At 47.7% G+C, this 19,744-nt stretch overlaps 1 protein-coding gene across 1 annotated transcript in view; it reads right to left on the reverse strand.

Moving 5' to 3' along the window:
- LOC146810747 (protocadherin alpha-C2-like) overlaps positions 1-19,744 on the reverse strand; it is an 839,920-nt gene that overhangs the window by 568,513 nt on the left and 251,663 nt on the right. The window lies entirely within an intron of this gene.

A 19,744-nucleotide genomic window follows, 5' to 3' on the forward strand; every position in this document is an offset into this window, starting at 1 on the left:
TCAAGCAAACAACAGTATCGCTGTCTAAAATTGTGATGGTAAAGATCGCCTCCGTGTGTCGGCCATAGCAAACAACAAGAAGGAATTCAGTATTAAGACATTCCATTTCAGTTCAGCTGCGAGTATTTCAAGACTGCTTGCAAAGTGTATGTTTTAAGTGTGTTTATCCGTATTGCATTATCATACAAGTCTAAAGTAATTAAAATTTCGCCCCAGTAACCGTGGATGGGTTCTGGCATCACCGCTCTCTTTCGTAATACCTAACAACAAGCTTTAGGGCGTGTACTCCCACGAATGACTTAATTGGTGCATCTAAATTCGTTTAACTTGTAGTGACAGTGAATTAATTGCGACCTGGAATGCACCCACTGTCAATTACTGACAAGTGTAATTTACGAAAATTACTTTGGCAACGTTAATTTTTTTTTTCTGCTGCCCTTTTAGCCTAACACTTCCTATACAAATCGGAAAAGGTGCGTTAGAAGGAGTCATGTCAAACAAGCTGTTTTCTGTGCACCTGAAGCAGAACCGGTTAATATCACAATGAAAAACCTCGCTATTATTTAATGTGTCATAAACACACATCAAAGAGCTCGGGGATTCCGTGTCTAGCCCGCAGTGACAGACTGTGTGAGACATTTTTTTGTTTACTTGTACAAATGAACAAAGTGCACTACGTTAGTTAGCTCTTTCACTAGCCTTGGGGCTATTGTTAAACACAGCTACACCACTTGGGGTGCACCGGGGACAATTTTAAACAATTCAACAGGAGAAACAGACAAGTAAAATAAGCTGGTTTATTAATTTGGCTGGGCATGTAGTGCCCCTGGGGATGAAACCACACAAGTGCTCCTTTGACTCAGTTTGCTGGGAAACACCCAACAACACACCCAGGCAGACAAGGAGAGGTTCCTCTCTCTCCCGGTCTGTGGACAGTATAACACTGTATCTGTATCTTGCTAGGCACGAGAGCTGGCATGCATTTGTGTTTGCTGCTGGAAATGTTTGTGGCAATGCTCGAAATGGAAAAATAGAAGTGCAAGTACCCTGTACCAGAGTACCTGCTTGTTTCTGAGAAGTGCTGATACTCTACAATTAAAAGTACAACCTCACTCTTGAGAAGTGCAGGCACTCTTCCTCTCAAAATAAAAAAGTGCCGGTACTCAGACTGGACCATTTAAGCCAGTGGTCTTCATACTTTTTAATACTGTGACCCCCCCGGTGAAAAAACAGTCATAGGGCCCCCTCAAAATTTTTCACAAGTATTCTTTAAAACTGGCAATGTTTAAATATGTCTATACTAAGTTAAACATTGCAGGTAAGTTCTGTTACCATTTTAAAAGTGCAATCAAATACATGACTGCCCAACATACTATTCTGGTCAGGCAGGCTTTACTAACGTGTAAAGGTATCCACAGTGTGATGATTAGAAATGGGGCTTGGGGGGAGTTGAAGAATATTTGGAGTCCCTTCCCTTTTGACACCTTCTCCCAGCCAGGATATGAATGGCAAAAGAGGTTAGTGATGGCCCATTACAGAGCGGCTTACTGCTGTTCCTTTGACTCAGCTGAAAACAAAGCACTGTTATTGACATAATGCCTCTTTTGGCTAGAGTCTGGTGCTCCCCTTGGGATCACTTGAGGCCCCCCTAGGGAGCCTGCCCCCCAGTTTGAAGACCCCCGATTTAAGCATTGGTTTGTGGTAATATTGGGAAATCAACAGTAAAAACTGGCCCACCTGGCCATACAACTGGCCCACAAAATACTAAAAAAAACATCCCACACAAATGTTAGACCAGTCCGTAGGACACACCTGATTGCCCTATAAGCCAGTCCAACCCTGTGTGTGCACTCGTTCATTTGGGATTGATAAGGAGAACCCGATCCAACAGTCAAGCCACCAACAATTAGGAATTAATAATTACACATCACAATTTTCCCCTGAAGTCCATAGGAAATGCCTTCATGTCTACAGGAATCCCATCCAGTAACATATCTGTGACGAAAGAACATGGGCTGCAAAGGAAAGAGACGCTGGCTCACCGTCAGATATAGATACTAGCTGCAATTGATTTGTTTACAGTGGAGCAATAAGTGTTGCTATATATAAATTCAAGTCCTTGATAACGCGAAGCTCAGACCCTCTGTTATCTCAAGGACACCACACTAGATAGGAGTATTAACTTTCAGACATTCTCTCTTCAATATAAAATGAAATAATATATTTGTTGTCAATTGGTTACTAACCAATGATGCACAAAATAAATTCATCCTTTCATGCGTATTTTTTTTACGCTTTTCAGATACACGATTTTTTATTTTTCTGCTCCAGTAATTTGTTTTAGTTTTATCTTGTGAAAGTCCGAAATATTTTATCCAAATTCATTTTTTACACTTGATGAATGTTTACTCCTAAAAAATAAATGCAAAGTACCTGTTTTTTGTTCAGTTTCTACCCTTTGTTTTTTATATCACTATTTACTTATAACTTCGTAATACGTCTATTATTTCATGCTTTTCAGCTATTGACAACAAGTGATTGATAGATCTTTATTGCCAGATTAATCAAAATATTACAATTAGAAATTTTATATCCCATACACGTTAATTCATACAAATAATTTACGGAATAAATGCTATATCAAAAACCATGGGAATTCCATAAAACTGGATCATGTGATGTGTAAGGCGTATTCCTCTGGTTCACTGATGAGGAAACCACTCCCCGCAATGACTATAACCAACAACAAAAGTACGGCTGCTTCTCTGCATTATGCATGGAATTTGATACGCTATTTGTTATGGTACATTATATTAAGTGTGTTTGCACTGTCATCTCAACTTAGAAATGATACATTTGCTAGGATGTGAGATCTAACACAGAGGTAAACAATAATGCCTTCATTTCCTTTTCGGTCCATCACACAATAGTTAATTACATTTGTTGTATAAAACTGAACACAGCATCATAAAAAAGAACATTTCGCAGTGAGGATATTGTATTGGTACTGTTTTGCATTCAGATAGCCCTATCTACCAATCCGCAGTCAATTTGAAATTAGATGCCTTAACCAGTCGGTTTACATCCCATGGCAACGAATATTCAAGGCCCAGAGGGACATTGTTTATGACTAACCCTTTCCCATCACAGGCACTTGAGCAGACTCGCGTAAACACACGCACACTGCATGCGCAGATACAAACATACTATGTGCACACATACACATACATGCACACACACACACATAGTTGTACACGTGCATACAGACACAGGTCTTTAACATATAATGATATCAGCACCATTTAAGCTTTTCAGAGAGAGATGGAACATATATGCATACTAGAATTTATACTGCATATGACAGTCCAATATACACATTATCAACTCCAAACGACTTTTACGGAGTAAGCTGCAGGACTCCAACATGCTTTCACACCTCAGGTTTACCACCCTTTCCTGGTTATCTGATTAAAGCAATATAAACAAAACAAGAACAGTGATTAATTATTAAACATGTTGCATGTGGCAGTTTTGCACCTCAAATAATTATAACACACGTACTCTCATAAACCATCGCAGTAATGCGGCATCTCCAAAATATGAATATTTTCCAGCTTTTATGAACCATGAATCTTTGGTTAAATTATTTTATTTGGCATTATAGCTATATGATCTTGGTAATGTATAAGCGAAATGGTTCATTATGATTTGGCTTGGAGTCCTTTAATCTGCTATAGTAAGCTTTAGACGTGGTGTCAGTAATGTTATATTGAACGCTTCTTTTAACAACTCCATGTGAACACCCCACCCAGGGTATCATTTCCTGCGACCTCACTTCCCATCAAATCACTTCCTTTGATAGCAGTTCCCATAATGCCACTTGTGAAAGCCGCGTTATGGTATTTCCGTCTATAGTAAGTATGACATTAGTGAAAAAATGTCTGAGAAGGGTCAATTTCAGAACAGTTGTACGGAAATAACAGAATGCAATTTCAAGTAAGAATTATAGGTTCAGTAAGATCCTCTAAAGTGGATGAACTGCATTGCAATTGAGCAGACTGTAGATGTAAGCAAATAGTTGAAAACATAATTTGCAAATAAATTGTTATGGGTTTCACTCTGGCATTGAATTAAAAATTCAAACAAAGTGCATTGAAGAAACACACCAACAAACATTCATAACTAACTTACGAAGTGCCATATTGATAGTTCATAATAGTGAATGTGTAGTGTAAATGTATTATTTTAGCTTAGACATTGTAGATTTTTAAATTGAGCCCTTTAACGGTAAATGAACACAAACTTTGCATCTGTGTATATCCTCTTACCTCACTGGATGCATGAATAATGTTTCCTTCAACAATGCTGCACCTCTCCATCCGATCTCCTGTTATTCCTCCATTTACTATAAAATGTGTCCAGCCTTGGTTAGACAGGTTAGATTTCAGGGTTTCCTGCTCACATTCCGTGGACTGTGCATTCAAGTACAAATTGTACTGCTGCCTTTGGGAATATGAAACTTCACCTCCTCCATTTGAGCAACAGTTTGGTTTCTCCGCTTTTCCCTTGTCATTTCGAACTTTTATGCAATGTAAGACACTGAAAAGTATAATGCCGACAATAAATATACTTGAAATGAAAGCTATGGAGATAATTAAATAGGAATCCAGGTTGGTGTGTAAGTTTTCATCCATATTTGCATCTCTGTAGCCCAACTTCACTTCCGGGTGATTCTCTATAAGTGAAACGGTAAGAGTTGCAGTTGCTGTAAGGGGCGAAGTCCCATGATCCTTCACCAGGACGATAAGCTTGTGTATTTCTGGGTAACCCTCTCCTAGAGGGTGTCTGAGACTGATTTCCCCTGTGTAGCGACCAACCCTGAAAGGAATCCCCATTGCTGATTCCTTAAATTCGTAGGACAGCCAGGCGTTGTGTCCAGAGTCTGCATCAATTGATCTTATTTTGGTCACCACATAACCAGCGTTCGCGGACCGCGGAACTAGGACTGTTTCTGCAGAGTTAACAGTACTGGATACTGTATAAAATACGTTTGGTGGATTGTCATTTACATCTTGGATAAATACGGTCAAGTTGGTCAAAGCACTGAGGGAAGGAGATCCAGAATCCTTTGCTTCCACCTGGAACCGCAAGACCTGCACCTTCTCATAATCAAAAGACTGGAGCGCAGAAATTACCCCAGTCTCAGAGTGAACCGAGAAGAGACTGAGAATAGACAGAGCGTCTGTGCCGTTTCCTAACAAGGAATATCTAACGGGGGCATTGTCACCTATATCCGGGTCTAGCGCTGAGACTTGGAGAATGTGAGATCCGGGCACATTATTTTCTGGAACACTAATCACATAAGACGACTCTGAGAAGGCGGGAGGGTTGTCGTTCACATCCGACACAGAAACCACAATGGTCTTCATAGCAGACAGTGCGGGAGATCCCCCGTCTGTGGCAACGACCGTGACGTTGTACTCAGAAGCCGCCTCACGGTCCAGAGGTTCCTTCACAGACAGGGAGTAGTAGTTCTGGTATTTGGACTCAATAGTAAATGGAAGAGCATTGGGGACCTGGCAACGGACTTCTCCATTCACCCCAGAATCCTTATCAGTCACTGTGAACAGGGCGATGACCAGTCCAGGCTGCGCGTCCTCTTTCACTGGGCTGGAAAAAGAAGTCACTTCTACTTCCGGGGCGTTGTCATTGACATCAACAAGTTCCACCACTACCTTGCAGTGAGCGGTCACAGACAATGGACCCTTGTCTCGCGCCTGCACATTGATCTCATGCAAATGTGATTCTTCGTAATCGAGGGGTCCCTGAACTCGGATTTCGCCAGTCTCTGCATTAATGGTAAACAGGTGTTTTATGCTAGACATGCCACGACTGCTGAAAGAGTACATTATTTCTCCATTAGCCCCTTCGTCCAGATCGGTGGCATTTACTCTTACTAACAGGGTGCCTGCAGCTGTATTCTCCGGCACCTTTACCGTGTACACGGTTTTATCAAACACAGGAGGGTTGTCATTCACATCCTGAACATTAATGATAGTTTCGGTTGTGCCAGACCTCTTCGGGTTTCCCCCGTCCACAGCTGTAATTGTCACGTGATGCTCAGCCCGCTGCTCTCTGTCAAGCGGTTTCTTCAACACCAGCTCTATAGACTTCCCTTTGCAGTCACTGCTTGCAGTCTTCATAGCAAAAACATCATTATTTCCAAGGTGATACGTGCAAAGCGCGTTTGTACCAACGTCTGGATCAAACGCTCCCTCTAGTGGAACATGGATGTTAGGGGGCGTTGACTCCATGATTGTAAACCGGCTTTCACTCGCTGGGAACACGGGCGCGTTGTCATTAATATCCACGATCTCTACCTCGAGGCGGTGAAATTCCAACGGATTGTCCATCACCACCTCCAGGTTCATCACACAGGCGGCGGCGCTGCCGCACAGGGCTTCCCTGTCCAGTATTTCTTTAGTCAGTAAAGCCCCGCTCTTCATACTTACCGTGAAATACTGCCCCTTGGTTTTATAATTTAGCCCGAATTTCCGTCCGTACAGATCCCTCACGTCCACGCCCAGGTCGCGCGCCACATTCCCCACCTCGGTGCCGGCTTCCGACTCCTCCAGCACCGAGTAGCGAATCGGCCCCTCAGCCCGTCCTCCGCAGCAAAGGAGCGAAACCGCGAAATAAAGAATTCCCGGAGCAATCCACTCTCTGACAGTAAAACCCATTCCACGGAGCAGGACTCGACCAGCTTCGCCTCTCTCCAAGGGATGCTCAAATTATCAGCTGAGAAATCTAACTGACATCCACTCCTCACGCGCAGTATATCCCAACCATGCCAACCCCTGGCTGCTCCGATCCCATTTGAAGCCCGAAGAAACCAAGAAAGGAGAACACGGGAAAAAAAATAATTGCCTGCCCTCATTTTTTGGTCAACGAACAGCGGCATCTAGTGTCGTTATTCGAATATTGCAGGAACATATCCAGTTAAAAGTTAAAGAACGGTTACATTTATATCTATTTATTTCAGCATCTTCTTTTGTTTAATAAATATAAGTCATAAGTGTGAGCAATATCCCTCTTTAAATCTACACGTTTTTATCTTAACATCTATGCCCCCGTTTATATTACGAGTGGTATGATCCCTAACAGGAGACCTTCCTATCACTTAAGTATAACAAGTGAGGTAAGGACACTAACTACTACTACGGTCATTTCATGTGTACATTGGCACCTGGTGCTAGTTTTGGAGGGTGCAATGAATGCAGAATGCTGCACCTCTTTCCGTGATCACTCATCAGTAACCCTGTCGCGATTTATCACACAGGACTCATTTAATATCGTTTTACTGACTTGGCTACCAATGAAAACGTATTCGTTAGAGTCTGATATTTCGCTGCATACAGGCGCTTACAATTCAAAAGCCCACAAATGTAACAGCAACACCACAACTCAATTTAAAATGCATATTATTAAATAAAGCATAATAGATCATCTGCACAAGATGGTCAACCCAGAAATTCCAACTCAATCGGCTCTACTTCTCCAGGAAAAAGCTTTGCAGCCATTCTTGTTGCACATTAAAGACAACAAGCACGACCCCCTTATAACACATAAGTACAACCCTATTATGGCAGTAGCCCTACATTACCTGCATCAACCATGCGCATAGGAAGTAAACACAAACAATCAACAGCAGAGTTCTCACAACAACTAAAAGACGAAAGAAAATCCACCAGAGAACATAAAAGGAGACGACGACTACACCCATCAGATAAAATGATATAGTTACAAAAACAATGTAACTTACAAAAAATAATATTCTAAACAGTAAAGCCATCTTCTTCAAAACAATCTCGATGCCACCAGAACAAGGAAATCACTATTTGATAAGGTTAATAGCATCAAAGCTTCACAAACCACATCCCTTTACATTTTAAAAGGCAGATCTGAAAACTTAGCTGATATCTTTTCAAACAAAATAAACCCAGTAAGTCAGAAATAATCTTCAAATCTAAGTTATGGTTTCACCTCACAAACCACTCAAGAAAAAAATACACCAACAAAGGGGACACCTTTACTTCAGTCATGTCATCGCACTATCAAACCCTCTAAAGAATTTCATGACCCAATCAAAGGTAGATAATTCGATTTCTGACTCAATAACAAAATCAACAGCCAGGCTTCATAACCTTTACCACTCCTTTGTGCAAATGCTTTGCTGATTGTCTAAAACAAGGAGAGATCAAAAGCTCTTCTAAACACCCCAAAAAATAATTGATGAACTCAACAACTTCAGTGCCATCCTTTCATTCTTAGGCAAGATCCTAGAAAGCTGGCCGTGGTCTCCATATATGGTTAGGTGTATGGGTTTAGCCTCCTCTAAATCTAAAGAGTTGGGTGTCATCGGCGACGGCCTGCGACGTACTGCAACCATGCGGAGCAAGCACGAGGCAGCCTCTTTACAAGCTAGTCTCAGAGTACAGTGAGTTAGATGCACCGAAGTGAGGAGGGCACAGTGTTTGCATATGCTGTCTTTTCAAAATGTGTGCTCACCAGAGTCTGCATGTATGACTGGAGATATATCAATATCCTTTGTATTAAAAAAAGGTTTGCTAATGGGCATGAAGGGTGGCGATGTTCTACTATAATGGTGCAGTTAACAGGACACTGCCTTTAGGTGATCCAGTGTCACACAAGGGCATGATAGACTGCAGATTTATTACACATTTTTACTAATATAGGTTGATGATTAGGGGTGGGCGATAAATTCTGCTCCACCAGCAGTTTGCGGAGTTTCGCCCACTCCACGTTTCACTTGTAATGCGGCGTTCTGGCAAAACTCTAGCCAAACATCGCGTCAGAGTTTTTTCTCACATGCAGCTTGACAATGGTTAGTTGGTGCGCTTGAGTGAGAGTTTGGATGGCACCCGGTGAGATTTTCTCAACACGGACAGACACGACCATTCGTGGTGAGAAAGCTGCAGCTCTAGTAGAAAATCTACTTGAGTGGCAGAAAAGAAGCAGGACCCTCTGGCGCACAGCATGGTGTAGTTCACACTGATTTTGCAGTGCAGAACAAGCTTCCAGTGCTAAAAAACAGCACGTGCAGAGTGACGTGCTGGATTCCGCCCGCATGCTGAACTCTGCAGAATCTAGCAGAGTTTTTATGTAAGTCTACGGACTTTCAGGGAGTGAAACTCTGCAAGTTCCATCCACCACTATTGATGACCTGTTACTTGATAGATAAGAAACATCCATGAAACCCAGAGCAGATGTGAGTTCCACACAGATGAAAAAAAGAGAGATATAAAGTGTTTACTGAGATTTACTTTGACACAGCCCACTGTTAGAAGGCGACCTCAGAGGAGCCCGGAGGGGGCCCTGACTATTCTGAGACCAACCCTCGAGGTATCGTAGCCGGGCACTGGCGGGAGACTCCTCAGGGGAGGAATCTCGTATCTAGGATCGTACACTCGGCACGACACGACAAAGAGACACCACACCGGGAGTTCTTAAGAATAAATCTTTATCAGATCGGAGTTGTAGGATCTTTATGATCAGCAAGGCAAATATATACAAGCGGAGCGCGGGCTCACAGAGTCTTTGAGGGGGGTAGGAGGTAGCGCGACAGTCTTTGGGGGATAGGGATCAAATGCAGGAGCGTACCCGGCGCGCAGCTCACAATCCTCGAGCTGGGGGATACACTTGTCGTCGTGGGGTCCGGCGGGACCAAGAGAGTCTGTGGGAGCCGCGAGTCACTCAGCAGAGCTCAAGTACAAGTTCGGAGGTCTTACGATCTTTCAGGGAGCCGCGAGTCACTCAGCAGGGCTCAGGTGTTTCCAAAGGCGAAATCTGCCGGACAGTCCCAGAGCACCCCTTGTTATAGGGCGACTCCTCTTAGATGTCCGGAGTCTGTGCAGGCAGGGGTCTTGTCACCTGGGGTTCGCTTGTAGGGGTTTTCCTGCCATTGTCTTTTGATCCTTTCAGGGCCGGGTTGGGAGGAGTCCCAGACACCCAGCAGGCGTGGAGCCAGCCCTCGGGGAGGCCGGCGGGCCGATCGAAACCCACCTTCCCAGGGAAGCTCAGAGGTGTGATAGAAACTGCTCCTCCCTCTCTCATCCCAAGGGGAGCGCAATGTCCTCCAGCCGGAGTGGCGCCTCTAGGCCAGGGTCGCGCTGGGGCCGGGCGGCCATCTTGGTGCATGAAGTGGGCACGCGGGCCCGGTGTGGCCGAAAGGAGGAAGGCCACGGACGGGAAAGTCTGGGTCGGGTGTGTGTAGTCTGGTGGGAAGGATCGGCTAGGTCGTGGGTTCGGGGGCTGTGTGAGGTGCAGGGGTCAGGTATGGCTATGTCACGAGGGCCGGGTCTAACACGCGTCCCCCCCCCCAGCTGAAAGCCGGAGAGAACTACCCATCCTCTTGGGGGTTCTCTTCGCTGAGGCGGACGAATCGGGAGAGGCCATCGGCGTTGGCGTGGTCAGTCCCGGGGCGATGTTCCACGGTGAAATCCATCCCCTGGAGGGAGATTGACCACCGCAGTAGCTTGGGGTTTTCTCCTCGCATCTGCATGAGCCATCGCAAGGGGCGATGGTCGGTTTGGACCTTGAAATGGGTGCCGAACAGGTAAGGGCGTAACTTCTTGGGGGCCCAGACTACGGCGAACGCCTCGCGCTCGATGGTGCTCCATCTTTGTTCTCTGGGCAACAGCCTTCGGCTGAGGAAGGCCACGGGTTGGTCTAGGCCTTGGTCATTCACCTGGGACAGGACGGCCCCAATTCCATGCTCGGAGGCGTCCGTTTGGACCACAAATTCCTTGGAATAGTCGGGGGCCTGGAGGACGGGGGCAGTGCACATGGCCACTTTCAGGGCATCAAACGCCTCTTGGCAGGCAGGGGTCCACTGCACTTTCTTGGGCTGTTTTTTAGACGTGAGTCCCGTGAGGGGACCGACCAGGCTGCCGTAATTCCGGATGAATCTCCGATAGTAGCCCGTGAGGCCCAGAAAGGCTCGGACCTCCGTTTGGGTAGTGGGGGGTTCCCAGGCTAGGATGGCGTCGATTTTGGGCTGTAGAGGGGCGACCTGACCGCTTCCGACCTGGTGCCCTAGGTAGGTTACCGACCATTGCCCAATCTGGCACTTGCTGGCTTTCACGGTGAGGCCTGCCTGGCGCAGGGCGGTTAGCACCCTCTGGAGGTGCTGGAGGTGCTCACTCCATTCGGAACTAAAAACTGCAATATCGTTGAGATATGCAGCGCTGAATTTTTCCAGCCCGGCCAGGACTCTATTTACCAGTCGCTGGAAGGTGGCCGGGGCATTTTTCATCCCGAAGGGCATCACGCGAAGGCGATAGTGCCCATCCGGGGTGGAGAAGGCGGACCCCTCCTTGGCTCCTTCTGTGAGCGCAATTTGCCAGTAGCCGCAGGTGAGATCGAAGGTGCTGAGGAACCGAGCAGCCCCGAGTCGGTCAATGAGCTCGTCGGCTCGGGGAATGGGGTGGGCATCGGCTCGGGTGACTTCATTGAGTCCTCGGTAGTCCACGCAGAAGCGGAGCTCTGGGGCGACACCGGGGGCAGCTGCTTTCGGGACCAGGACCACGGGGCTGGCCCAGGGACTGTCTGAGGGTTCGATCACTCCCAAGGTCAACATCTTCGAGACCTCGGCCTGAATGCAGGACCGGACTCGATCAGGGACTCTGTAGGCTCGGTGTTTCACCGGGGGGCTGTCTCCGGTGTCCACGTCATGGACACACCAGTCGGTGACTTTGGGGACCAGGGAGAAGATTCCCATCAACGCCCGGCCCACCACGGGGGCTGTGACGGTGCGCAGGGGGATGGCTTCAGGGTATCGGGTGGCATGGTCCACCAGGACGAGGATAAAGCGGTGTTCTTGGGAGGTCCAGAGGCCCCACGATGTCGATCCCGACCCGCTCAAAAGGGGTACTGACGACAGGGAAGGTTTGGAGGGGAGCCTTGCGCTTTCCTCCGCTCTTCCCACTGGCCTGGCACGTGGGACAGGACTTGCAGTGGGCATCTACATCGGCTTTCATTCTGGGCCAGTAGAAGTGAGTCATGAGGCGACTGTAGGTTTTGTCCTGGCCCAAGTGGCCTGCGAGGGGAACGTCGTGGGCCAAGCCCAGGAGGAGGTTTCGGAAGCGTAGGGGTACCACCAGCACCCGGCCGGATCCTAGCTCCACCCACTTCTGCTCGCTGAACAAAAGGTCATCCTCCCAGTACACCCGGTGCGTCCCAGTCTGGTCGCCCGCGGCCTGGGCCTCTGCCTGTTGCCGGGGCCCGACCAGGGAAGGACAGGTAGCCTGCTCACGGCAGAACTCCTCTCGGGAGGGGCCCCCCTCGTGGCGCCACTGGGCCAGTTCGGGCAGATCGCTTAACTCGGTGACCTGGGCGGAGTCGGAAGGTGGGGGTTCGTCACTGGCGATCGACCCTTCTTGTGGGGGGATGTGGGACCCTCGGCGGGGACCATCCTATCTTCCGTGGTCGGGGCGTCGTCGACTTCCCCCAGGGGGGTCAGTCGGGCCGCCATGGATCGGGTGGTGGTGCACACCCACTCCGGGAGGCCCATCATCCCTAGGTGGGTCTTGCGCTCGACTTGTTTCCAGGGGGAACTTTCCAGGTCGTTCCCCAGGAGACAGTCGACTGGCTGGGAGGTCCTCACTGCGACTTTCAGTTTACCGACCACCCCTCCCCACTCAAAAGGCACCAGGGCTACTTTACACAGACTTTCCGTGTTGTCTGCTGAAATGACTAGGCAAAAGACGTTGGGGAGGACCTGGTCTTCGTGGACTAAATGACTGAGGACACCGGTGATGCTGGCCCCGGTGTCACGGAGGGCTTCTACTTGGTGGCCATTGATCGTTACAAGTTGCCCATATTTCTTCGTGTTGGAGGGCAGGAGGCTGCCAGGGACCATTTCTCTATCTCCTAAGGATACTAGGGCCATGGCTGCGGGTTCCCACTCTACGGTCTCCTCAACCTCCTCCCCCAGTGCTACATTGGCTATCTGTCTAGCGGGGGGTGCTGCCTGGGTGGTGTGTGGGGCCATGGGGCATTCAGGGTCGTTGGCGTAATGCCCGGGCTTCTGACAACGGAAACAAGTGATGGTCACCCGGTGGCCCCGTCTCAGGGGGGGGGCGGATACAGCTGGTGGGGGTGCCGGGAAAGGCAGAGGTTGGGTCTTCGGGGGACTAGACTGGGACTCTCTCTGCCCTCCCTGGTTTCCCCCCCCCTCTCTGGCGGGGTGGTCCCTGACTGGCTCGGGGGTACTCTCCTACAGGGCCCCGGGAGACCCGGGTGTTGGTCCAGCGATCCGCCTCGACAGCCAGCTTTCTCGGATCCGTGAGCTTGCTGTTGAGCAGATGCTGGCGCAGTTCCACAAAGCAGTTCGCAGCCAGGTGTTCCCACAACATAAGGTCTGTTAGTTCTTCCAGGGTGGTTACCTTGCTGCCCTTGATCCACCCATCGAACGCGCGGCTGAAAAAGTTCACATATTCCACTCAGGTGATACCCGGGATCTTCCTGCAGTCCCGGAACCGCTGGCGGTACATCTCCGGGGTGAGGCCGTACCTTGTGAGTAGGGGTGGGCGGAATTTGCGTAATTGCGTTACGCAAATCTCTGCGAAACGGTAAAAAATCTCCACGAACACGCAGAAATTCCGCGAACACGCGGAATCGCTTGTTCGCGGTGCTTTTTTCATGTTCGCAATTGCTGTTTGCGTGTTCGAGGAGAAATATCTCGCGAACATGCATTTTGAGAACGCGAACAAGCAAAAATTTCGCGAAATCGCGGAAAGCAGACTTTTGAGCAATTTCGCGTTCTCCGCGGAACGCGAAATTACGCAAATTCCGCAAATTCCGCGAGCGGAACAGAATTTGCCGCCCAGGCCTACTTGTGAGGAGGGCCTCCTTCATGTGGTCATAGGAGGTCTGCATGGAGGTGGGTAGGTCGAGCAGGGTGTCTCTCCCTTCGCTCAGGAATCGTCCCCACAACCCGGCCCCCCAATCCTTCTGCGGGACCCGATGGGAGGCCATGGCGACCTCGTAGGCCCGGAACCACTGTTGAATGTCATCGTTTTTGTAATATTCTTTGACCACATCCTTGGGGATGTGGACCTTCTGCTCCGCCGGGGATGCCGCCTCTCGGTTTCCCGGGGGCCGCGCTTCTTCGCTTTTAGCTCCATTTCCTTCAAGCTGCGTTCATGTTCTAGTTGAAGTCTCCTTCCTTCGTGCTCCCGTTGGAGTTTCTTCTCTTCTAGTTCTCCTTGCACCCGCATCTGTTCCACTGCTAGCTTTTTCTCGGCTAATTTCAACTCGCCCTCAATTTTGAGTTTGGCTAATTCGAGTTTGTGATGGCGACTTCTTTCTCTGTCTGCGAGTTCCTCCGGGGATAGGCCCCCGTCTGGTACGAAGCTTCGCGCCTGGTTGCTGCTGCGTTCTCCTTGGGAGGGTCCAGCTTCGTCGTGGGGCTCCACCGCTCCTTCTGGGCGGGGGGCTCCAGAATCCACCCAAGCTTTCAGTGCCTTTTGCATATCTTCTTTGGTGTTGAGACCAGTGGTAGCGATTTTGAGTTCCTTGCAGAATTGCTTCAATTCTCGGTGTGTGTACTCTTCCAGTTGTTCCGCCTGGAACACGGTACTGGTGTCGTTTTCTGTGAGAACCACGGCGTTTCCTTCTGCCATCTTTGTCGGTAGTGCGTCAGCCGTTCAGGTACGATCTCTAGATTATGGGCCCGAATCCCGTCGCTTGCCACCAATGTTAGAAGGCGACCTCAGAGGAGCCTGGAGGGGGCCCTGACTATTCTGAGACCAACCCTCGAGGTATTGTAGCCGGGCACTGGCGGGAGACTCCTCAGGGGAGGAATCTTGTATCTAGGATCGTACACTCGGCACCACACGACAAAGAGACACCACACCGGGAGTTCTTAAGAATAAATCTTTATCAGATCGGAGTTGTAGGATCTTTATGATCAGCAAGGCAAATATATACAAGCGGAGCGCGGGCTCACAGAGTCTTTGAGGGGGGTAGGAGGTAGCGGGACAGTCTTTGGGGGATAGGGATCAAATGCAGGAGCGTACCCGGCGCGCAGCTCACAATCCTCGAGCTGGGGGATACACTTGTCGTCGTGGGGTCCGGCGGGACCAAGAGAGTCTGTGGGAGCCGCGAGTCACTCAGCAGGGCTCAAGTACAAGTTCGGAGGTCTTACGATCTTCAGGGAGCCGCGAGTCACTCAGCAGGGCTCAAGCACGAGTTCGGAGGTCTTACGATCTTTCAGGGAGCCGCGAGTCACTCAGCAGGGCTCAGGTGTTTCCAAAGGCGAAATCTGCCGGACAGTCCCAGAGCACCCCTTGTTATAGGGCGACTCCTCTTAGATGTCCGGAGTCTGTGCAGGCAGGGGTCTTGTCACCTGGGGTTCGCTTGTAGGGGTTTTCCTGCCATTGTCTTTTGATCCTTTCAGGGCCGGGTTGGGAGGAGTCCCAGACACCCAGCAGGCGTGGAGCCAGCCCTCGGGGAGGCCGGCGGGCCGATCGAAACCCACCTTCCCAGGGAAGCTCAGAGGTGTGATAGAAACTGCTCCTCCCTCTCTCATCCCAAGGGGAGCGCGATGTCCTTCAGCCGGAGTGGCGCCTCTAGGCCAGGGTCGCGCTGGGGCCGGGCGGCCATCTTGGTGCATGAAGTGGGCACGCGGGCCCGGTGTGGCCGAAAGGAGGAAGGCCACGGACGGGAAAGTCTGGGTCGGGTGTGTGTGTTCTGGTGGGAAGGATCGGCTAGGTCGTGGGTTCGGGGGCTGTGTGAGGTGCAGGGGTCAGGTATGGCTATGTCACGAGGGCCGGGTCTAACACCCACCCGGGAGTCCGAAAAAGTAGAAATGCACATATACATCATGGCTACTGAGAACTACTCATAAGGAGCCCTACTGACACACATATTCAACTGCTCGCCTTCTGTTGTTCCTGAATGTTCACAGGAATTGTTAGCCACAAATGGCACCATTTGCAGTGAAAAAATTTGAAAGCACATGGTGTGTAATTGCACGAAGAGGCATAGTGGAGTAATTTCAGAAATTTTGTGCAACAAAAATAATGAGAAATTCCTGAAAGTATGTGAATTATTCGTGCATAATTACAATTTCACCCAGGCATCAATGTAGCCTGCTAATTCCATCCTTTTGGTTCTGCAGCTCCAACAACAGATCCACAGTACTGAAATGGCTGATGGAAGAGAAAACTCCTGTACTGTTACTTTGGTGAAATCATTTGGCAATCCCATTATCGATCTCAGTGGCTTATAGTTGTAACGATACTTCTAGGAATGTCTCAACTCGGCTTTGGCATTAGGTGATAGTGTACAATTTTAATTCTTTTCAGGTGATGTGTAAGTGGATTGCTATCTTTTCCAAACATGGATTACATCAACTCTAGATACTTTATCTCCTTTTAAACCAAATCATGCAACTACCAAAACTTATCATGCCCCTTGGTTCACTCCTAGCCTTATAGCATTAAAGAGTCCGAGGCTACAGCTCGTAGGGCAATGGCATATGTCTTTAACAGATGTGGATAAAGAAGCCTGCGCGGCCTGTTTAAAGTTATACTATAAAGAGATAAGACTTGCCAAATCAGCCTATTCAGCATCTAAGATTGTGTAAGCTAAGCATTCTAGCAACGCCACTTTTAAGATTGTAAATTCTATGACCTTTTCAGCCGCAGCTACACAACAAGTTAATCATTCTGAAGCTACTTATGACTCTCTGGCACTTTACTTCAAAGACAAGATTATACCATACGCAGTTCTTTTGGCGAACCCATGTTTGCACCTACTCCTTGCAACACTACATGTGACGGCCTGCATCTGAGAGAATGTTCTCTAATTTCGGACCAAGAAATGCTATTGAATGAATGTTCTCCAGTGTCACCCAAAGATCTCCATCCTTCCCCATTCTGAAATTAGGGGCCTCTAGGGTAGTGAACTTTCGCTGCGCCTTATTAAATTCATCAGTTGAATCTGCATTGGTTATAGTGCCCTGGAAATCAGGCACGGTAACCTCCAATCTGAAAAAATGATGTACGGATCAGTAAATTCCTGCTAATTTCAGGTCCATTTCTCTGTTGCCAGCCTTGGCTAAGATGCTGGAGTCACATATCAACTCTTTACTCACTAAATATTTAGACACCAACAATCTCTTGGATGCCACACAATGTGGTTTCCGGACAGCCCTTAGTACAGAATCATTACTCCTCGTGGTGACAGAAAGTCTGAAACATTTATTAGATATCAAGGGCACAACTGCCCTCATATTATTAGGACTCTCTGCTGCCTTCAATATTTCCCATAAGATTCTTTTGCATCATCTGGATGACACTGGTGTTGAAGTTCCTCCTGTAGATCAGCTTTTGGATTTTTTGACGTCAACAAATGGTCAGACTCCACCCTTACTCTTCCACCCCTGTTCCACAGGGCTCTACACTAAGCCTGACACTCTTTAATGTTTATATGGGCCCTTTGGCCAAACCCATTAAAGGCTAAGGCTTTGAAGTGTTGTTCTATGCAGATGACACTCAACTAATAGTCCCTTTATGTATGAATGATGGGGAAACCAGACACAAATGTAAACAATATATGATATCAGTTGCCAATTGGATGTCACAAAGCCACCTAAAATTAAACTCCAATAAGATGGAATTACTAATTATTGGTCCCAATCATCAAATTGGGCTCAACGTGTTGTGGGGAGGTGATTTGGGCTCTCTCCTGAGTATGGTTGAATCTGTTTGCAACCTGGGAGTCAGATTCGATTCTCAATTATCATTTTGGCAACAGATCCAGTCGGTAACTGCTACTTGCTTTCGCTGGCTGAAAACTCTGCGTAAAGTCCTTCCTTTTTTACCTTTCACAGCCAGGGAAACCTTGGTTCAGGCATTAGTCACTTCTAGACTAGACTATTCAAAGTCCCTATATTTAAGAGCTTCAACAAGCTCAGACATCAGACTGTCCAGAATGCATTGGCTAGGCTGCTACTTTGTATCCCTAGGCATAGTCCTGTTTTTTTAAGACTAAAGGATCTTTATTGGCTGCCACTGTCTAAAGAAATTTAATTTAAGATGTTATCTCATATCCAAAGTGCCGTTTATAAAGCTGGACAACTAGTCTACAGAATAATGTTTTCTTCTACACTCCTCGAAGACCCTACAGTCAGCTTAGGCTTACGTCCCACAAACACGCAGGTTTCAACAGGTTAGACGGGAGAAAGCTCTGCGGCATTTCTGGGTATTCACTTAAAAAAATGCAGTTTACACTAAAAAACCTGTGGCCAACCCCCCTCCCCCCAAAAGCAGCCAACCTGCGGACCCCCATCCTAGGCAACTTTTGGCCCTGGGAACCCCATCCCTGGGACCTTCCATTATATTTATGGGGAGGAGGGTACACAGCCCCTACCCAGGCCCATTTCAGCCCTGGGGACCACATCCCCCAAGGCCCAGCACCTTTTGTGTGGGAGTGGGGCACACGTTCCCCTCTCTGGGCCAATTTTGGGCCCAGGGACCCCATCCCCCGGGGTCTGTCAAATTGTTTTCAGGGAAAGGGGTATGTAGCCCCCCTCCTGGGCCATTTATGGCCCCGGAGACCTTATCCCTTGGGGCCCAACATTACATTTATTGGGGTGGGGGCACACAGCACCCCTCCCAAGGCTGATTTGGGCCCCAGGGACCCGATCTCCCGGGGCCTGCTCATGCAGTCTCACTCGGCCCGAGGATCCCATCCCCCTGGGCCATGTCACTTTTTAAATGGGGAGGGGGGCACACAGCCTCCCTCCCAGGGACAATTTGGCCCCTGGGACTCCATCCCCGGGGGCCTCGCCAACTAAGCGTGGGTGCCCTGGTGCCCACTCAGGGCACCCACCATATCTGCTTGGGGACCCCCAATGCCCCCACAGCCCCAGCAAGCACCCCACATCTAGCAGTGCATTGCACGGGTGCAAGTTATAGTTAGCTCAAGTAACTATAACTACTGAATTTCACTGGTATTGTACACGTGAAATGTGAGCCTAACTATAACATCTCTGCAACCTTTGTTATATTCAGTAAATCTCTCTCTCTCTCTCTATATATATATATATATATATATATATATATATATATATATATATATATATATATATATATATATATGTGTATGTATGTATGTATGTATGTATGTATGTATATATCCATATAGCCAAAGTATATGTGGAGGTATGTATAGTAAATCTGCAATTATGCAATAAAAGTACATAAAATACACTATTTGTAAAACTGCATCCACTATTGGCTGTTAGTTGTTTGACATCATTAAATAAAGAAAATACATATCTCTAAAAACAGATAATAACTACTGTATTGCCATCTTTTAGCTAGCAACACTTGTTTCTCTTAAGAAATGTAATAAGCAAACAGCATGATTGAGCAGTTAGCAGTGTTTACATTTTATTTGCATTACGAGTACAATTCGTTTAGTCCTTGTTTTATCTTTAGTGTTTTCAATCCGATATCAGTGTTTGAATGCTATCTTACTTACCACACATTGAAAATAGGTACGATCATCATAAACATCAAATAACATTATTTATGCCATGTTGTTAAAATCCAAGGCTACCTTTGAGAGGATGTCACTATGAATCCTGGAAGGGCTCAGCCTGACCATCCCCTACATACTATTTTATGCGGACTAATGTTTTAAAGTGTCA

This window comes from Triturus cristatus, chromosome 7 (assembly GCF_964204655.1).
Source record: "Triturus cristatus chromosome 7, aTriCri1.1, whole genome shotgun sequence".
Classification (NCBI taxonomy): domain Eukaryota; kingdom Metazoa; phylum Chordata; class Amphibia; order Caudata; family Salamandridae; genus Triturus; species Triturus cristatus.